This window comes from Callorhinus ursinus, unplaced genomic scaffold (genome assembly GCF_003265705.2).
Source record: "Callorhinus ursinus isolate GAN/ISIS: 27379988/994484 unplaced genomic scaffold, GSC_fseal_2.0 scaffold4, whole genome shotgun sequence".
NCBI lineage: Eukaryota > Metazoa > Chordata > Mammalia > Carnivora > Otariidae > Callorhinus > Callorhinus ursinus.
This window is the reverse complement of record NW_027397066.1, coordinates 70,606,255-70,622,301: the sequence shown is the minus strand read 5'-3', so window position 1 is coordinate 70,622,301 and position 16,047 is coordinate 70,606,255. Positions and strand designations below refer to the sequence as shown.

Sequence of the window (16,047 nt, the reverse complement as noted above, 5' to 3'; positions counted from 1 at the left end):
ACATTATTTTAATTGCTGTAACTTGATTACAAGTCTTGATAGCTTATAGAGCAAGTCTCCCTTCACTTTAAGGAGTGTTCTTGGCCTTTTGCTCTTTCATTAAATATTAGAATCAGTTGTCAAATTCTTTGGGAAGAAAAACAGGAGATTCTTTTTTTTAAAGATTTTATTTATTTGAGGGCGCCTGGATGGCTCAGTTGGTTAAGCGACTGCCTTCGGCTCAGGTCATGATCCTGGAGTCCCGGGATCGAGTCCCACATCGGGCTCCCTGCTCAGCAGGGAGTCTGCTTCTCCCTCCGAACCTCTTCCTTCTCGTGCTCTCTCTCATTCTCTCTCTCTCTCAAATAAGTAAAAAAAAAAATCTTTAAAAAAAAGATTTTATTTATTTGACAGAGAGAGAGGCAGTGAGAGAAGGAACACAAGCAGGGGGAGTGGGAGAGGGAGAAGCAGGCTTCCTGCCAACTCAGGGATCACGACCTGAGCCGAAGGCAGACGCTTAACCGACTGAGCCACCCAGGCACCCCTTTTTTCTTTCTTTAACTAGAATCATATTTAATCTGTAGTTATTTAGGGAGTACTGACAGCCCTACAATATTGAATTTTACTAGGTTTTGCTACTCTTTATCAAGGCAAGGAAGTTTCCTTCTATTTTCTTAAGCTTTTTCTTATAGGGGTAGAAATTTATGAAACACTTTCTTTTCCTCTTGAAGTAAATGTGTTTATTCTACTTTAATCTGGCAATGTGGTGAATTACACATTTAAAAATTTTTAAATGTTAGCCATACTTGGGCTAAAGCAACTTGCTCATTAAGGAATGATTATTTTTTAAAAAATACACTTCTGAACTTTAATTGCTGATATTTTGTTTAGGACTTTTACATCTGTGCTCAGGAGTGAGATTAATCTGTTACTTTGTTTTCATAGTTTTTAGCCTCACAGAATGAGTTATGGAATATTCTTTTCTCTGAATTAACATTGAAATAATCCACTTTTTTAAAAAAATAATCCACTTTGTGAACATCTGATAGAACATAATTGTAAAACCACGGGGGCCTACAGTTTTCTTTTGTGGAAAAATTAACTACCAATTCAATATTTTATTGATAATAGGATTATTTTAGAATTTCAGTTTTGGCAAGTTTTATTTTTTAAAATACCATCATTTTCTGGATCCCACAAGTTTTATTTTCATTATTTCATTTCATTTTCACTTCTAAACCTTTTAAAAATGTTTATTACAAGTTTTTGGGCCCATGAACTCTCAAAACTAACCAGTGAAAGCTCCCTTCCAGGATAAAGTCCCTAGAAACAATCAAATACACATCTGAAGACACACAACTTAAAATGCTCAACTCTTTTTAAAATCAGCATACACCTGGGTGCCTGGGTGGCTCAGTTGGTTGAGCGACTGCCTTCGGCTCGGGTCATGATCCTGGAGTCCCGGGATCGAGTCCCGTATCGGGCTCCCTGCTCAGCAGGGAGTCTGCTTCTCCCTCTGACCTTCCTCCCTCTCATGCTCTCTCTCTACCATTCTCTCTCTCTCTCTCAATAAATAAATAAAAATCTTAAAAAAAAAAACTTTAAAAAAAAAATAAAATCAGCATACACCTAAAAGCTCAACACATACAACTAATCAAAATAGAATGTCAATACACTTCCTCTGTTGAGGAGGAGATTAGCCAAAGAAAAAAATGACAATGTATAGAAGATTGAGCAGCATGAACTGCTTTGATATAATGCACAAATACAGAAACTGCACCAAAACAGGCTTTTTAAGAATACATAAATAATAAAATTTAACTCCATAATTGGCCATAAAACAAGTTCAATATATTTCCATGAAGTGGAGTCAAACAGATCATGATCACTGATGAAATGAAAAATAGTAATTTAAAAATATACTTCTAAACTCATGGCTCAAAGAAAAATACTTCAGCCTTTTCAGACCTGTCTCAGACCCCTTTGCTCTCTCAATATTTGAGAAGGCAAAACCCCATCCAGTTTGAGTACTGTTCTGGAGCTAGTCCTCTGAATTTTCCACTGAGCATGTTACCTTCTTTTGTGGTTCACTTCCTGGTTGCTTTCCCCCTGCTCAGTTGCTAATTTCTCACAGGTCTTATACCTGCCCAAATTTTGGGGTTCCTGAAACACCTAGTTTAATTAGGATGTTGTACATAGGTTAATTTTGTTACCCTACTTGTCCTGTTTTTGGGGGGTTGGGCGGGGAGCAGGTTAAATGGTCAGAAATTTTACCGGAACTTCCATTTCTGTCCAAGACCTTTGCCTTTGTTTTAAGGTTTTTCTGTGTGTTTTCCCTCCACCCCTTCCTGTTCTTTTAGTAGTTAACCTTACATGTGCATTGAAATCTTCAACAATCTAAAGTTACTTAGTATGTTAAATGCCTTCCTGAACGCTGAGGGCCTTAGAACACTAAAATTCATCACCTCTCATCCAACCTTTGTTATTCAGTATTTTAGTTTCCCAATCCACATGTAAACAATATTTATTTGGGTTCACTTTGATCATTTTTCTTTTGTGATCTCAGAGGTTGATTCTGAGGTAATTTATTTACTAAAGGATGTACTTCTAGAAGTTACTTTAAGGAAGTTCTAGTTAATCGCTCAGTTTCTGTTCATCTGCAAATGTCATTTTACTGCCAATTTTATATCTAAAAAAATTTTTTTAGCTTTGTTGACAAAATTGTATAAAGTATAGAACATAGGAATACTTGGCTGCCTCAGTCAGTGGAGCATGCAATTCTTGGTCTCAGGGCTGAGTTTGAGGTCCATATTGGGTGTAGAGATTACATTAACATGTGTGTGTGTGTGTGTGTGTGTGTGTGTGTGTGTGTGTGTATAGAGAGAACATGATTTAACACATATACATCCATCACCTCACAGTTAATGTGTGCATCTGGTGAGAACACTTAAGGTCTACTCTCAGCAGATTTCAAGTATACAACACTTACTCTTCATAGTTTTACTGGGTACAGTTCTAGTTAATACTTTTCTTTCAACAGTTTGAAGTTATTCCACTATTACCTGGTTTCCTTTGTAGTTTAAGTGAACTGCTATCCTTTCCTTCCTAAGGGATCTCCTTTTACTTTCTGCTATTAAAATCTTTTCATCTGTTCTGATCTGTAGTTTCACTAAAATGCATCTAGATGTGTGTCTCTGTATTCGTCATGTATCTTTCTGCTCAAAATTTCAACCACGGACTCTTTATCACTTCTTTTTCTGGGACTTTACACAGAGCTGAAATGAGAAGTAATAAAATAGTTTAATCTGCTGTTACACCGCCGAATCTCTAATTTCAACTGCTGTTTTTCATTCCCAAAAGTACTATTTCATTCTCTTTTAGATAGGCTTGGCCTAAAGCTTTTTGATTTTTTGAGCATTTCATACATAGTTAATTTTATATCATCTGTGTATCTGAAGTTTTTTGGGGGGTCCTAAATCTGTTTATTGTCGCTGAATTTTTCTTTATGGTGCCATTCTACCACCATGTGTGGTGATTTTATTTTGTGAATGCTTTCTTGGTTGCACTTGTGGGAATCCAGAGGTTCTAAATTGGCCATGTTCTCTCAGAGAGGTTTTGCATTTGCTTCTCTAGGCCAGGAACTGCCCCTGGGACACTTTAGCCCTCTCCTTGGTTCCTGGCCTAATTTGGGGTATCAGGCTCAGCTCCTCCCCTTACTGTTCATCCAAGGCTTAGTCTCAATCCCAGTGCTGATAAGGGCATTTGTCCTCATGACAACCATGGCTTTTCTGTTTATTTACCATTCCTGCTTATATTTTGTCCTTGGAGGTTTCCCTGCTTTCCTGAAAATCTAGTAAGCATTTTTAAATGTTATTTTATCCAGGAACGAATAGTAATGGGAGAGCCCTTCAGAGGGTGCCTGGCTGGCTCAGTAGGTACAGCATGGGACTCTTGATCTCAAGGTCATGAGATCAATCTCCGCGTTGGGCCTAGCACTTACTTAAAAAATAAAAAGTGTATTTTATTAAAAAAAAAGTCTTTAGTAACTCCGTGTTGCCCCTGCCACTCTAGAGCCAAAAAAGGGGGCATAGTTTTGTCTTGATATTCACTTACCTTTCTCTTATTACAGCTAGACCCCTTTGTAAAATTTAGTTATCTTAGTAGACCTTAACAGAGTTTTTAGTCCCAGATACTTGTCATACCTGAAGTTTTTTTTTTTTCCTTAAGATTTTGAGAAAGAGAGTGAGCAAGCAGGGGCAGAGGGAGAAGCAGACTCCCCACTGAGCAAGGAGCCCAATGCGGGCCTCCATCCCAGGACCCTGGGATCATGACCTGAGCGGGAGGCAGATGCCTAACTGACTGAGCCACCCAGGGCGCCCCCTGAAGTTTCTTTGAGTAAACTTAAAAATCAGGAATTTATAAAGGATAATTCAGGATATGTGACATTACTTTGGCATAGATGTGTCTATCATTTCTTGTTTCAAGTTTTATACACGAGACCCTTAACTTGATATTATAAATCCTTTCATAAATGTGATTCCACAGTATTGGTTTTCATTCAGAAAATAACTGCGTTCTGCCTGAAGCTTTGCAACTTTTTTTTAATGTTTCCGTTTTGGCCTCTGGCCAAGAGTAATGAAAAAAAAATTTTTTAAAGATTTATTTATTTGACAGAGAGAGACACAGCGAGAGAGGGAACACAAGCAGGGGGAGTGGGAGAGGGAGAAACAGGCCTCCCTCTGAGCAGGAAGCCCAATGCGGGGCTCAATCCCAGGACCCTGGGACCATGACCTGAGCGGAACGCAGATGCTTAATGACTGAGCCACCCAGGCGCCCCTAGCCAAGAGTAATGAAATTTTTATGTGACCATAAATTCCGATTCCCCTACCAAACCCCATTCATCTGCAAACAATGTTCTTTTTTCCTATCTGGAAACCAGAGCCCAGGGCTGAAATGATACAGGGCTATTTGTATTATATTCTAACAGTGCTCTAATTTCCCTTCTACTTGTCTCATTTCTCAATACCTATTCTAATGCAATACTAAATCAATGTGTTTTTTGGATCCAGCTTTATTGATATAATTATATAAAATTCATTCACCATGTTTACAATCCATCATTTACTAAGTTTAGAGCTGTGCCAACATTACCATAATCCAGATTTAAACATTTTCATCAATCTTTGCCCCCAAATTTTTATGACCCTTCGTGCAGTCCATCTCCATTTCTCCCCAGGCAACCATGATATGGTTTCTGTCTATAAATTTGCCTTTCCTGGGTGTAAGTAAAATCATATTCTAGATAGTTTTGCATCTGGCTTCTTAGTATAAATTTTTTGAGGTTCACCTCAAAAACCAATCTATACTATAGCATTTTTATTGCTGAATAGTATGTCATCTTATGTATGTATCACACATGTTTATCCATTCACCAGTTGGTTACCAAATTTTGGCTATTTCTGAACTTTGACAGCAGCATTATATATAACAGAAGTAACACCAATCACCAAAGTAGTGATTGTTTATTGTGCATATCCTGGGAGCATTCAAACCATGGAATGAGGCTCAAGGGTATATTATCAAATAGCTTATATAGTGGGAAAGCAGTGACTGTTTATTCTTCCCAGTGATTAATAGGGAATTGGTCAGTGGTCACCTCATAATCAACCTTGGGAAACATTTCAAGTTTTGCATAAGCAAGAAATGACCCAGGTCAAGTTAATCCTGCAAAATAAACTAAGTTTATTGTGTATGACTAAACTGGTTTTGTCGGCCCAAGGAATTTTTAAGGCTGGTCTCCATTTGTTTTTAATAATTACCCCCTTTTGGTCATTTCCTTAGCAGGCTGAGAATACTATTAACCAGTATAGTGTTATTCTCAGTTACCACCATTAATTTAGTCACGCTGAAGAATCACATGTTCAGGGTTTTCATCCAATTGAGTTGTCAGACTGGAGGGCCATGTAGTCACCGTCTTCATCACATCTGTCGTTATTGTTGAGTTCATCCTGTTGTCTGATAATTGGTATGTCAGTGGCTACGGACAGGCATTAAAAACCCTCAAGAGTATACAATGCACTGGAGAGGTGAATATGATGACTGTAAGGAAAACATCACCAAGGACTGAAAAATTCCCGAGTGGAGATAACCACTTGGAAAAAAAAAAAAATGAAACCCATTTATATAGGCACAACATGATGTATTAGCATTCACATCCTTGTGATTACTTAAAACATCCTTATATTCGTCCTGTCCTGTTTCAGTTGAGCTTTCACCTAAATTAGGTCTCTATATAATGTGAGCAAACAGGTAATTTAACGAGGCGCATTTCAGTGGAAACAAAAGAGAAAGATTAATAGCAAATTGGAGAGCTGTTAGTTGAGAACATTTCTAGTGTTGGGTTCAGATGGAGTGGGGGCAAGCAGTGAGAGTCTGACAGATTTTCCTGGTTTGCAATGTGAATGAGACATATGAGCTGTTGTGAGGAATTCTCTGGTTTATATCAGGTTGCGCAGCTTTAAGCTTGCATGGCTCTGGGAAAAGGGCAGTTTTAGTTTCATACTGATTCTAAGTCAAAACTGGACATGTTAGTTTGGAGAGTTCTAGCCAAATACTGGAACAAACTAGAAGAATTCAGGATCTAGTCTAGTTTACAGGTAGAAAACAAACCTCAAAGACAACAGCACTAGAATCCAGTATCCACAAAGGTATATTATTGAAAGGTAATTGTAAGATTTTATTTTTATGTTTTTTAAAGCTTTTATTTATTTATATATTTGTCAGGGAGAGAGAGCACACAAGCCGAGGGAGCAGCAGGCTCCCTGCTGAGCAAGGAGCCTGACTCGGGACTTGATCCCAGGACTCTGGGATCATGACCTGAGCCGAAGGCAGACACTTATCCGACTGAGCCACCCAGCTATCCTGAAAGGTAATTTTTCTCATCACTCCCGTTATGATCAGAGATAATGACAGTAGACTAATTTGTTTGCAAATTAAATCTAGTTTCAATAAAGTTGGCCTATTAGTTACAGAAGTGCAGCAAGAATAGGGATTGACTGCTTTGCTGGGACGTTTCATAAGGAATCTCGGATTGGACTTTCAAAAGCTTGAGGCTAGGAAGCCAAGCCTAGGACTTACCGAACTGTGTCCTGTTACAAAGAGAACAGATTCTTACTGAACTAACATTTGTTTTTGGGAGGGAGAGACAGCGAGTGTGCATGCATGCAAGTGCGAGCAGGGGTGGGTGGGGCAGGGGGAGAGAGAGAATCTTAGGCAGCCTCTATGCTCAGTGTGGAGCCGTACAGGGGGCTCAGCCTCACAACCCTGAGATCATGACCTGAGCCGAAATCAAGAGTCAGACACTCAACTGACAGCCACCCAGGCGATCCTGAACTAATTAAATGGTTTTTCAAAATCTGGAGAGATCCCGTGGAGATAGAGTGATAAATGCTTCAGCCTTTGTTGCAAACATACATTTTACCAAATTGCTGTAAGTTATAGATAGCTTAAGAGAGGAGAAAAAGGGGTCCTCTAAATCTAAAAAATATTAAAGAACCAGCAGTGTTTTAAATGAAATCATAAAAATTCTAGTCATCTTCATAAGTTCATTTAGTTGTATGTAATTCTTGTTTTGTTTCATCTTGGGTTAGCAGCTTTATGAATCAGTTTTCCATTAGAGCTTTAGAAATTCTTACCCAGTTCAGTGTTATGAAAGTTGCCAGAAGCCTGCATCTTTGAATAATTGTCAAGATCTTTCCCATGAATTTCTTTCAAAATGAAGCATTTCTGCAGGAACACTTCTGCAAAACCATCAGAGTTAAACAACTACTGTCTGTAAATGGCAAAAGACTTAAAAAATAGCCACTTACAAATCTGGCAAGAATTCTTATATATATACCCCCAAGATGATGCAACTGGCAAGTAAATTTGGTTATTTTTTTATGATCTACAATATTTTAAGATCATACTTGAAACTATGACTGATAACACTATACCAAGACATGAAATTCTTAAAAATCTTATAATTTCTGAATTATTTTAATGACCTATATATCCCAGAAATAGGATCTAAGAAGGTTAAGCAATTTGACGTTTCCCATGCAATTTAATGTATCAAATAAACCTAAATAAATTAATACTTCTCTTTTTCATTCAGAATTTGATTTGGGGAAATTTGTCAAAAATGTCAGAAGATTTAAAACATTTGATCCAATATGATCACTCGTCACTGTGAAACAATACTTAGTTATCCATTCAACCAAAGTGACAGAAGATTTCAAAGGCAAATACATAAAAGTTTCATAGTTGTAAAAAACCTTAGCTTTTTTAATAGAGAAGATTCAAAGGCTTGAAGCACAGCTAATATTTTCATAAGACAGATTTTTGTTTCCTACGCAAATTACATTAAAGTTAAAAAACCACTTCGTTTACAATTTCTTATTAAAAGCAGACCAATAATCTAAGAAAAAAAAAAGTGGCTCTTTTAACAGAGAGGAAACCAAATTTTAATGTGCATCAGTGTACTTTTGATATTAAAAGTCTTTTTAAAACAAATCCATTCTAATCTTGGCTTGATCACATGTAAGATTCCTTTCTTCTGGAACAATAATTTTACTTCAGGACAAAATTATTTTTTCCCTAAAAAAACAAGGTAAAAACAAAGTCCTTCATACCTTTCCTTAGCCAAAAAATAGATTGTTTTCCTTAACTTTTTTTTTTTTTTAAGTAGGCTCCACGCCCAACATGGAACCCAACATGGGGGCTTGAACTCAAGACCCTGAGATCAAGACCTGAGCTGAGATCAGGAGTTGGACACTTAACTGACTGAGCTACCCAGGTGCCCCTCCTTACCTACTTTTCATCTACAGTTCGTTTTTTTATCCCTATTATTTCTAGTAATTTTAATTACATATATTAGGATTCTTAACTGTTCACTAGGAATTAAAGATCCTAAGAAAAAAGCAATTGTGGATTGACAAATTTATAAATATATCTCATAGTTTCTAGAAGTGTATTCTTCCTCATAAATTTTTTGGTGTGGCACCAACCATGTTTATTAATGGACCCAAGTATATTTTATATCTGTGTAGAAAATTAAAAAGCCAAAAGTAGGTAAACATTAAATGCTAAATATAAGTTTAGAAATGATTTAGATATCCAATGAATATCCATCATTCAGTTAAAATTAGTATAAACTTCAAGTTATTGCTTTAAACACTCATGTTTGGAGTAGGCATCGAGCAACTAACCATCTTATTTTTCTTTTTGGCAAACTTTGAAGACATACCTGCTTTTATTAAACCAGCAAACTTAAACAAGTTTTTATTTATCTAAGATTATCTCAGATCATATAATCTTGAAAAACATCTGGGTTAGTTCCTATACTTCTGAGAGTATACTTGATAAAACACTTAATTTTCTTTAAGAGAATTAAATAGAACTCTTTGCAATTTAATTTTGGTAATACCATCTGGAAAAAGAAAAATATCACACCTATAATATACATAAGCATACATAAACATACAGACATCCACAGAGATCTTAGAGCTTTTGTTGTGAAAATTTTACCCACATCTCAGGTACAAAAGTCAAAAGAATTGTTGGATCCAAGCTGTTTTTATTTTTTTGAGAGAGCGTGCATGCCTGCAAGAGTGGAGGCGGTAGGAGTAGAGGGAGAGAATCTTAAGCAGGCTCCAAGCCCAGCACAGAGCCTGATGAGGGGCTTGATCTCATGACCCCAAGATCATGACCTGAGTAGAAATCAAAAGTGGGACACCCAACCAACTGGAGCCACCCAGGTGCCTCCCAAACTGTGTTTCTGACAGATGGACTAAGTTAAGTTTATGTGCTCAGATGGCCAAAGATTTTTTATTTGCATGCTCTAGGGATGCTTTCAGAGTTCTTTTTGGAGTCATTTTTGTCTTTAATTTCTGCATATCGGTGAAAGGATGCATTCCATGGTCTCTGAGAGGTTTGGAATCTTCTCTTTTAAGGGTGGGGCTTCTTAAGGTGGACCTATCTACATTAAAGGTTCCCCAAAGTGGGCACCACAATTTCAAAAGTTCACTCATTTTCCAAAAAGGCACAAGAGCCTCATCCATAGACCAGGTGGAAACAATCTTTGCCTTTAAATGTCTAAACTGAGAGAGGCCCTGTTTTCTAATGGTTTTAAAACACAGGGAAATCACATTCCAGCCCCCCCAATTCACTGAATAGAATGACTTACCAAGAAGCTCCAACAAGCAAAATGCAGGTGTGCACTATAAAGGTAGAGAGCTCAAAACAAAGAGCAGAGCTCAGATCCCAGAGAGACCTACCCTCAAGTTCCATTAGTGAGAAAGCAGTGAGTTCCGTGGGCTTCGTGGGTACCAGCACCTGTTTGTTCACCTTCCTTGGAGACATTCGGGGTCTTCTTTGGATCCCATTTCTGTTGCCAGGACATGGCAGAAGTTCAGAAACAGTAGAAGTAAAACCAACCCATCACCAAAGTAGTAATTAGTAAAATTACTACTAAAGTGTCTCGTATACACACCGGGAGCACTCAAACCAAAACGTGGAATGAGGCTCAGAGGAATGTTTGTTATCAAGCGGCTTATATAGTGAGAAAGCAGCAGCTGTTTATTCACAGTCTTTGGTTATATTAGAATTTTCTTAAATGGTAGGGAATTGGTCAGTGTGTTACCGCCTACCAACTTTGGGAACTGTTCAAGTTTTGCTTATGAAAATCATAAGCTGAGTATATCTCAACATAAACATGTTTTCATTTATCTTCCTAGGTTCATACAACTGGAATTGTTGGGTTGTATGGTAACGATTTTTAAGAAACTACTAAACTTATCCACAGGGGCTGTACTATAGCATATTCCCATCTGCACAGTATGAGGTTTTTGGTTTCTTTTCATCCTTTCTAACACTGTATGTCTTTTTCTTTGCTTAGAGCCATCTTACTGGGTGTGAAGTGGTGCCTTCTTGTGGTTAAATCCGTGTAGTTTTTCCTAAGGGAAATGATTGCTCTCTAGTGGTGCATTCTGCACATTACAATTGGAATAAGGGCACTAATGAGAAGCCTAAAGCTAAAACTTGTTAAAACTTACATTCATTTCATGTTGTTCCTGCATCGCTTAGCACACTGAGTGCAATTTGAGGCCCAAGTTCAAAATGTTTTCCTCATTACCACTAAGAATAATCCTCAGGAGCTGGCTGTTCGCTATGGTTTTTACTTAATCCCCAGAGGTACGGTATAGTCAAAACTCTACGCTTTTGTGTTTCAGATCTCCTCCACTCTATGAGGCAGATCTCTCAGTGTATGGCTTTACACCTGTGAGCGGCTAATGCCTATGAATAAGGGGAGGAAGAAGACAGAGACAGTTGTGTGGACTCCCACCTACCATATCCTTTCAAGCCAGAGCCAGAGAAGTAAATAATTCTTACTAGTGGAATGAATGTAAATTCTTTTTAATGAATTGCACACAAATGGAATGCCGGGTGGCTCCTTGGTATTTTCAGGTGACACTTTGTAAATATGCCTGTAAAGAGTCGTAAAGTTTTAGGAGAATGGGTCTCGGCTGACCCCAGGCTCCTGGGCTCTGCTGAAAGGAGAGAGCGCTATGCACATTAAAAATAGCAAAGAAATTGAGCCAAGGAAGGAACCTGGACAGGGATTTACTTACTTACAGGAATGTATATTTGGTAAGTAATGAAAGATGTGGCTTCAGGAAATTAGGGAAGCAGAACCAAACATTTAATGGTTTAATGTAAGAACCTACAACTTTTGCTTTAAAACAACAGGATATTGCACTTTTTTTTTAACGAAATGTCCATATGTGAAGTTTCCCTAACTTCCTGTGTTTTACGTAAATGCATTGTGCTAACAATGCACTTAACCATCCTTACATGTCTATTAAGTAATCATGGATATTCATTTGTGTGTATACATACACATACATACATATGTGTATGCAAATACCTGAACACAGAGGAGTAGAGAATATAATGGATGGGCCTCCCCGTGGTTGATTTCCTGTTCCAGTCCAATGGAAGCCAGAGGAAGTAAAGAGACCAAGCCATCTGTGTGTGACATTTCTGTACACAGTAATTCTACTCCGTAGTTAAAATATAGTCGAATTCGCTCTTATGTTCCCAATCGAGGTGGATACAGGGGTATAAGGTTTAGGATAGGAGAAAGTCTACTCAACTTCAGGTTAAGCACTGGAGAGAAGGGAAAATTAAAATACTCTGGAATTAAAATAATTTTAAACATGTATTAGAACTTTAAAAATGTTGCCATAATGAATATTTCTATATATAAAGAATATGTAGAAATTTTGAGTAATGCAGTGATGCTGCCATCATGACCAAAAGGAACATAAGGAGATACTGGAATTATTTAATAGGGACATTTTTTTCCCTCTGCCTTTTGAAAATTGGTGTTTTAGAGCCAAGTCTGGTGGACAGTATTGTTTAATTCTTCCCAGAAAAACGACCATAAAATAAGGTGTATGCTTACCCATCTAGTCCTGCGAACAACTTTAAAGTGTTCTACATCTGTTTGGAACAATGCTCATACATGTGTACAACCACCCCCCACCCCAAGATGATGATATTGAAGGACAGTGATCTTTTTAGTAAGTTCTGTGTATCTCTAAAGTTTAACCCATCACATTTAACAAATATATTACTAACATTTTTCACTTCATAGACTTTAGGATAGCCTTTCTTTTTTGTTACAGGTGAGGAAAGAGTACCAGACATTCAGGTGACTTGCACAAGGTAGAGGATGGTTATTGCTTTTGGCTGCTGGTCGTTTTTCCTAGACACTGCATTATGAAAGTGAGAAGCGTCCTGCTGGGCCAAGGCATTCAGCCTTCAAAGTCATTGGTTTCTGAGCTAAAGTTTTATTTGGTCCTACTGTTCTCCAACTTGGAGGGCCTTGGGGGCGGCGGTAATTCATGCTGTTGCCTGTTTCAGTTATTTCATATTTGCTGGGGTTTTAACCTTTAAAGCTTACTTTGCATTGTTCATGACTTTAGAACTTTTGTTTTATGCTAGTTTCTTTAAAGGTTTATCACTAAATTTTGTTTTATTGTACTTTATTAAATAATACATGTACTCATAAAAAGAAAAAAACTAATTTCTGCAAGCACTAGAGGTATACTTGTGTTATTCTAGGAAGTGGAGAAAATCTACAAGTCATATGTAAAGCAACATCAGACTTGGAAAACCCCCACTGGGCGAGTCATTGTATAATGACTGCAGATTCTCAGGACTTCCTTCTCAAGTTCTATTTTATATAACTTCTAATTCCTACCCACAATCCAATTTTATGAATTGTCTCTAATACAATCCAAAAGTGGTTAAATGTTAAAACAGAGTTAGGATACTGGTTGTAGATGACATTAAAACAGCCTATTTAAAAAACAAAACAGCTTATATTGGGGTGCCTGGGTGGCTTAGCTGATTAAGTGTCTGACTCCTGGTTTCGGCTCAAGATCTCAGGGTCCTAAGATCGAGCCCCACACCAGACTCTGCACTCAGTGCTCAGTCTGCTTTTCCCTCTCCCTCCCACCTGCACATGTGTGTGTGTGCTCTCTCTCAAATAAAGAAAATCTTAAAACCAAAAAACGAAAAACGAAAAAAAAAAAAGCTTATATAAGCCACATTTCCTCCAGTTCATTCTTATAAGCAAAGTCCATCATAAAAGACAAATCTGTATCATAATTTGGGTCTCACCTTTTACTAGCTGCTTGACTATAACTTACTTTAAGTTTTATCATCTGTAAAGCATGATAGTGACTAATTTGAAAGGTAATTTTAAAAATAGAGACTGTGAGGCACCTGGGTGGCTCAGATGGTTAAGCGTCTGCCTTCGGCTCAGGTCATGATCCCGGGGTCCTATGATCGAGTCCCGCATCGGGCTCCCTGCTCCTTAGGAGCCTGCTTCTCCCTCTGCTTCTCTCTCTCATGAATAAATAAAATCTTTAAAAAATAAATAAATAAAAATAAAATAAAATAAAAATAGAGACTATGGAAACTATACAGCACACACAGTTTAACCCACATTCCTTTTCCCTTCCCCGTGTTTCCATTTTCTATGTCTATTGTGCCATAGGGATGGGGATGTATCATGGATGTAGTAAATGAAAGGAAAAAAGGCTGAGTATTTCCATTTTGCTCCGGGGAATTTAGGACAAATACACAGGGCACAAGAGGAGTGCTGTCCTCTGCCTAATAGATAAACTGGCTAATGCCACACTGTCAAGCTTGAAATAACTCAGTCTGAACAGTGTAGCCACAGGGTGTTAGTTTTACAAAAGCATCTATACTAGGACTGGCTGGAGGCAAGGACAACGGCAATCTGGATGGGAAAGTACCAAATCTGAAGTTACCTGTCACCTGGATGGAAATGAGACACACCATCCGGAAGCTGGGCACCCTGCCCTATGCTCTGTGTTAACACATTCTGAAGCGTGTCATTGACACAAAGCAATCACTCAGACTACTGAATGGACAGAAGTAAACTTCACAGGGATAAGAAATCAGTCTTCCCTTGTTCTTTTAACTTTCATATAAAATAAGCAAATACCAGGTTAATAGGACTGTAGTCAAATGAGGCTCGGGACTGACCTGTGACTAATTTGATCAGAGATTTGATCTCTGTAGGCCACAAAGAAACCTATGGTGAAGTTCATTCTGTAAAAACAGTGGGCTTCAAAACTGCCAATATTTCACAGCTTTCAATTTATCTAGGATAACTATCATTTGCTTGGACAAGTAATATGTTTTAAAGATTAATGGACCTTCAAATTCTTTATGTCAGTGTTGTGCATGCAGTTTCACTTACCTAGGGATCGATCATTGCCTCCTACAGGGTTGGAAAAAAAGAAATGGGAATTGTAAGCAGCTCGTGGATGATGTTTTCTGAGGTGCAAGCTATGGAGCAAACTTGGGAAGGGTTATACAGTGGGTTAGAGACAATCACCAACCTAGTCCAGGTTTCTTAATTTACAAATTAGAAGAAAAAAGATAACCTCATAGAAAATGAGCTAAGCACAGGAATAGGCAATTCCACAGAACCAGAAACAAATGGCCAATAAATGTATGACAAAATGGTCAATTTCAGTTGTCAAGAGAGGTGTGAATTGTAGAAGGTTTTTCATATTGTATCCAAAGCTGGCAAGGATGTATGCCCAACCTGATAAAGGCCTTATATAAAAAAACCCACAGTCAACATCATAGTCAATGGTGAAAAACTGAGAGCCTTACCCCTAAGGTCAGAGCAAGACAAGGATGTCCACTCTCACCACTTTTATTCAGCACAGTACTGGAAGTCCTAGCCACAGCAGTCGATAACAAAAAAGAAATAAAAGACAGCCACATTGGTAAGGAAGGAGTAAAACTCACTACTCACTATATGCAGATGACAGGATACTAAATATAGAAAACCCTGAAGACTCCACCAGGAAACTACTAGAACTGATAAATGAATTCAGTAAAGTCGCAGGATACAAAATCTATGTACAATGCAATCTGTTGCATTCGTATGCACTAATAATGAAGCAGCAGAAAGAGAAATTAAGAAAACAATGCCATTTATAACTGCATCAAAAAGAATAAAATACCTATTTAACTAGGAAGGTGAAAGACCTACCTATACACCGAAAACTGATAAAAAAAAAAAAAACCCTCTAAAACACTGACTAAAGAAACTGAAGATGACACAAAGAATGGAAAGACATTCCATGCTCATAGGTTGGAAGAAAAAATGCTGTTAAAATGTCTGTACTAGGGGAGCCTGGGTGGCTCAGTCGGTAAGCGTCTGCCTTCGGCTCAGGTCATGATCCCAGGGTCCTGGGATCGAGCCCCGCATGGGGCTCCCTGCTCCACGGGAAGCCTGCTTCTCCCTCTCCCTCTCTCCCTGCTTGTGTTCCTTCTCTCACTGTGTCTCTCTCTGTCAAATAAATAAATAAAATCTTAAAAAAAAAAATGTCTGTACTACTCAAAGCAATCTACAGGTTTAATGTAATCCCTATCAAAACACCAGCAGCATTTTTCACAGAACTAGAACAAACA

General features: G+C 38.0%; 1 long non-coding RNA gene across 1 annotated transcript; it reads left to right on the top strand.

The window, feature by feature from the left end:
• The first annotated feature begins 6,768 nt into the window (after positions 1-6,768).
• LOC112835650 (uncharacterized) lies at positions 6,769-13,050 on the top strand. The gene is made up of 3 exons (XR_003211283.2): positions 6,769-6,907; positions 11,250-11,394; positions 12,708-13,050. It is a non-coding gene; the product is annotated as an uncharacterized lncRNA (long non-coding RNA).
• The last annotated feature ends 2,997 nt before the right edge of the window (positions 13,051-16,047 follow it).